This window comes from Anomaloglossus baeobatrachus, chromosome 6, assembly GCF_048569485.1.
Source record: "Anomaloglossus baeobatrachus isolate aAnoBae1 chromosome 6, aAnoBae1.hap1, whole genome shotgun sequence".
Classification (NCBI taxonomy): Eukaryota; Metazoa; Chordata; class Amphibia; order Anura; family Aromobatidae; genus Anomaloglossus; species Anomaloglossus baeobatrachus.
This window is the reverse complement of record NC_134358.1, coordinates 57375887-57381886: the sequence shown is the minus strand read 5'-3', so window position 1 is coordinate 57381886 and position 6000 is coordinate 57375887.

Sequence of the window (6000 nt, the reverse complement as noted above, 5' to 3'; positions counted from 1 at the left end):
ACGTGCTACCAGTGCTCCGACTCTGTCCAGGAAGGCACAAGGTAACTTCGTCTTCGGTTGCATCCTCCTCCACCGCCTCTGTTGACCTCCTCGAGTGCCTGACTGGGGGTTGACAGAAGGTGGGATCTAGAACTTCATCATCAATTGTTGTGTTTGCACTCCCCTCACCCTCAGACCGAGCCTCTTCTTGCCCTGACCGAATATTTAAGTTGTCATCCCAATCTGGTATCTGGGTCTCATCGTCATCAGTATGTTCCTCATTGTCTATAACCACAGGTGTTACAATTTGTGACAAAGGGTCAACATTACGCTCAGAAACTTGGTCCTCACGGCCTGAATCTGAGTCACAAAGGTTCTGGGCATCACTGCAGACCATTTCCTGGTTTGTACTCACTGTAGCTTGGGAGCAGACCTCTGATTCCCAGGCTATAGTGTGACTGAACAGCTCTGCAGACTCTGCCATCTCAGTTCCACCATACTGTGCAGGGCTGATGGAGACTTCAGAGCTGGGAGAAAGCAAGTTTGATTGGGATGAAAACTCAGAGGACTGGTGTTTTTTGGATGCGGTACTTGAAGTGGCTGAGAGGGTACTTGTTGGACCACTTGAGATCCATTCAAGCATTTTCCTTTTTTGGCCATCATCTAGCTTTGTTCCTGTTGTTCGTGTTCGTAAAAAAGGGAGCACATCGGATTGTCCACGGTAAGTAGTAGACATCTTACTTTTGCTGGTAGATGGTCTATCTTCAGCAGATGATAATGGAGCTTTGCCACCTTCCCCACGGACAAACCCTTTTTTTCCTTTTCCACCACGTGTCTTCCACTTTTTACCAGCATCTGTCATTTTGCCACTCATGTTGATTGCGACAAGATCTTGAAAATGTGGTAGTAAAAATTTAGAGGTGGTGTAGATTGCAGCAGTGGTCTAGCTTTATTAACAGCAGAATAATAAAGAATAAATATCCCTGACAATGCAACTACGGCCCTTAAACTGGCAGCATAAATTGCTAGTATAATGGCTTAGTTATAATGAGTTGGAGTGTGCAATGCAGGCAGACGTGCTGCAAATATCTTTGCACTACTGGGACTATACAGCAGTCCAACAGCCACGTTTAGGATGACACTAGGTTCCCTCAGTGTTTGCTAGTATAATGGCTTAGTTATAATGAGTTGGAGTGTGCAATGCAGGCAGACGTGCTGCAAATATCTTTGCACTAGTGGGACTATACAGAAGTCCAATAGCCACGTTTAGGATGCCACTAGGTTCACTCAGTGTTTACTAGTATAATGGCTTAGTTATAATGAGTTGGAGTGTGCAATGCAGGCAGACGTGCTGCAAATATCTTTGCACTAGTGGGACTATACAGAAGTCCAATAGCCACGTTTAGGATGCCACTAGGTTCACTCAGTGTTTGCTAGTATAATGGATTAGTTATAATGAGTTGGAGTGTGCAATGCAGGCAGACGTGCTGCAAATATCTTCGCACTAGTGGGATTATACAGAAGTCCAATAGCCACGTTTAGGATGCTGCTAAGTTCCCTCAGTGTTTGCTAGTTTAATGGCTTAGTTATAATGAGTTTGAGTGTGCAGTGCAGGCAGACGTGCTGCAAATATCTGTGCACTACTGGGACTATACAGAAGTCCAATAGCCACGTTTAGGATGCCACTAAGTTCACTCAGTGTTTGCTAGTATAATGGCTTAGTTATAATGAGTTGGAGTGTGCAGAGGACAGGAGGGTACAGTGCCAGGGTTGTGGGTCTCTGGGTACAGGAAAGGAAGCCTGCCTTTCTATCCCTCCTAATGGGGAAATGCAGAGAGGAAATCCCTGACCTTAGCTACACAGACGCTGTCATCTTGTGTAGCTGTTAAACTCTGTTTTCAGGACCTGTCACCTATGGCTCTGACCCTGCCCGTATGAGCCCTTAAAAGGACTGATAGAAAGTGCTATCCCTAAGCTGTCCAGCGCTGTGTATGGAGCGCATACAGCAGTATCTTCGATAGGACTCAGGACGGAGCTGCGCCAGTGATGTCTGACACCAAGGACTCAGAAGAGATAATGGCGTCCGGACGGGCAGATACTCGTTTTTTTATAATGCAGGGACATGTGACATGGACATCCTATCACACATGCCGTTGCTTCTCTGGCTAAAAGTCCACTTAGCTGTGTGTGTGTCTGGGATTGGCTGACATGCTGGCCTGCCCCACTACACGCGCGCGCTTAGGGAAGGAAGACAAGGAAAAAAAAAAAAAAATGGCGATCGCCATTATCCATACAGCAGTGATCTGAATGCGCTGTTCCCGCACACTATACACTGAAATTTCATAATAGTGTGAGTCACAGAGTGACTTACACTATTACATCGGAAAGCCAGCTAGGAATTAGCTGGGTTTTTTGCTGCTAGAACCGTTCTCGAACGTATCTAGAACTATCGAGCTTTTGCAAAAAAGCTCGAGTTCTAGTTCGATCTAGAACAGCCCCCAAAATCACTCGAGCCGCGAACTGGAGAACCACAAACCTAGAACCGCGCTCAACTCTACACATGAGTGTCTTCTTGCTGCACTACCTCCAACATGACCCTCGTATTGTCAAAATTAGAAGTGATGATGACTACTGGCTTGCCACACTATTAGATCCCAGATACAAGTCCAAATTTTGTGACATAATTCCTTCCATAGAAAGGGACGCACGTATGCAGGAGTATCAGCAGAAGCTGTTACTCGATCTTAGCTCGGCTTTTCCACCAAACAACCGTGGTGCAGGGAGTGAATCTCCCAGTTGTAACTTGACAAACATGGGACGGTCTCGTCATCTTCAACAGTCTACCCGTACCAGTAGCACCGTAACTGGTGCTGGTAACAGCAATTTTATTGAATCTTTTCATAATTTTTTTAGACCCTCCTTTGCAAGGCCACCAGAGACAAGTCTGACACATAGTCAACGGCTGGAGAGGATGATACAGGAGTATCTCCAAATGAATATCGATGCCATGACTTTGCAAATGGAGCCTTGCTCATTTTGGGCTTCAAATCTTGAAAAATGGCCAGAGCTCTCCAGTTACGCCTTGGAGATTTTGTCGTGTCCAGCTGCCAGCGTTGTCTCTGAACGTGTCTTCAGTGCTGCTGGGTGTGTGCTGACAGATAAGCGCACGCGTCTGTCCAGTGACAATATGGACAGACTAACGTTCATAAAAATGAACAAGTCATGGATCCACAAGGAATTTACTACCCCTGTGTCATCCTGGGGAGAGTAAATGCTTGTGGATTTGGAATGTGCTTGATGCAAATCAAAACATCCTGATTGCAACTAGGGCACAAGTGCTGCCACTGAAGGGGTGAGTGTCTGTGTGGCCCAATTTTTGGAAAAAAGGGAGACTCTGCTTGGAGTAACCCTTGCTTGCTGTGTTTTTTAAAAGGAACCAAGATGAACAAGTCATGGTTTAGCAAAGACTTTGCTACCTACCCCGGGGTCATCCTGGGAACGGTTAAGTATGGCGTATTTTTGATTGTGCTTGATGCAAATCTACCTGTGAAGTGTACAACTAGGGCACAAGTGCAGCCACTTCAGGGGTGAGTGTCTGTGTGGCCCAATTTTTGGAAAAAAGGGAGACTCCGCTTGGAGTAACCCTTGCTTGCTGTGTTTTTTAAAAGGAGCCAAGATGAACAGAGCTGGGATCAGGAAAGACTTAGCTACCTACCCCGGTGTCCTCCTGGGGACGGTTAAGTATGGCGTATTTTTTGAATGTGCTTGATGCAAATTTACCTGTGAAATGTACAACTGGGGCACAAGTGCTGCCACTGAAGCGGTGTCTGTGTGGCCCAATTTTTGTAAAAAATGGAGAATTTGCTTGGAGTAACCCTTGCTTGAAGTGTTTTTAAAAACGAGCCAAGATGAACAAGTCATGGTTCAGCAAAGACTTTGCTACCTACCCCGGTGCCATCCTGGGAATGGTTTTAAGTATGGCGTATTTTTGAATGTGCTTGATGCAAATCTAGCTGTGAAGTGTACAACTGGGGCACAAGTGCTGCCACTGAATGGGTGGGTGTGTGTGTGGCCCAATTTTTTGAAAAAAAGGGAGACTCCACTTGGAGTAACTGTTGCTTGCTGTGTTTTTTAAAAGGAGCCAAGATGAACAAGTCATGGTTCAGCTAAGACTTTGTCACCTACCCCGGGGTCATTCTGGTAACGGTTAAGTATGGCGTATTTTTGAATGTGCTTGATGCAAATCTAGATGTGAAGTGTACAACTGGGGCACAAGTGCTGCCACTGAAGGGGTGGGTGTGTGTGTGGCCCAATTTTTGGAAAAAAGGAAGAACTCCGCTTGGAGTCACCTTGCGGTGTTTTACATGATTTTAGAAGGGCGTGCCATGCCTATATCTGTGTCTCCTCCTCTTTTTCCTTGTCCTGCTCTCTTGTTTTCGCATGAGTATATGTCCTTGTCACTTTCCCATGTGTTTGTGTTGTGATGTGAGTTGTTTGTCACCTTTTGGACACCTTTGAGGGTGTTTTCTAGGTGTTTTTATGTGTTTGTGCCTGCCATTGTTTCCTATGCGGTTCGAGTTGGTCGTCAAACGTTCGCCGAACCGAATTCGAACGGGACCTCCGTTCGACGAACCGAACTCAAGCCGAACCACGGCCGGTTCGCTCATCTCTACTCGTTATCTCAGGCTAACGTATTGCATAGTCATAATGTATTGCAGCAGGGCTTGCCAGTGCTGCCACAGTCGCTGAAACATGTGCCGATTCAACTTCCTGCGTGTCGGCAAATCACATTGCAGGCGGTGAACAGGCAGACCGAAAGACTTCTGGAGCGATGCAAGTTGTTCATCTGCTGGGTGTGAACGGTGGAAGTGAGCACATAGCTATCGTACCCTCTGTAGAAGGCCATGTAGGCCGGGATAGTGGTTTAAAAATTGCTGGACAACCAGGTTGAACACGTCAGCCATACAAGGCACGTGTCTCACATTGCCCTGACGAAGGGCCGTACCCAGGTTTGCATCATTGTCGCACACGGCTGTTACGTCACCACCGGAGTCTGCTCCAGCAACTTGTACTCTCATCGCCAGGTGACACGGTGTTCCTTTCGTAGATAGTGGTGCTGATGGGAGAGGAGTCGATGACAGCGGCGCCGATGGCTGCAGGTTCCGCACAGCCACAAGGCAGGGTTACCTTGAGATATGCAGTACCAATGGCTAACTGTAGGTGGTTGTTGTCTCACAGCTGAAGTAACATCATTCAGCTACAACCAATGGGAAGACACCACACCCTTTTTTTAAGCCCCTCGTGTCTGCTGACCACTGCCAGACATAGTTCTGAACTTCTGGTTCCTGTTCCGCTCAGTTCTGTTTTTTGATTTTGTGTGCTGACTACCGCTTGTTTCCTGACTACATCTCCTGCCTGATGTTTATGTACCTCATTGCCCGATTCGCATTTGGCCTCTGCTTGTTTTCTGATTAAGTCCTGGCCGTCCGATTCTGTTCCTGTTCCTCAATTCATGGTTTGACCCTGCCTGACTACAACTCTCTCGGATTGCAGCCTTCCACAGGTATTGATCACGTTTGGCCCTGTGTTATTCCAAATCCCTGTATAGGGGTTAAAGGGTTTCAGGGTTCTAGGGGTGCAGCTTGTTGAGCACTTGACGGAGACGTCACTGGAGTGGGATCAGCGGTCTGCAATAGCGCCTCTCACAGGCACTATTGCCAACACAAGGTATTTGAGAGAAACATTGTTTTAAGAAACAAGCTTAAAATACGGCGAGTTTACTCATGTTAGGATATAATCACATAGGACGACACAATGACCTTAACATTTAGTAAATAGTGTGATGTTCTCTAATTTTGATCTCCAGTGTACATATCATTATTGAAGGTATATTCACATGAATATTACTAATATACACTACAAAAATGTGAAAAACCACAGAAACAATGGTATTAAAAATATATATTTTTATTGCTATAAATTTAAAAAAAATATATATTTAAATAGGTGGGGAGAAGTACA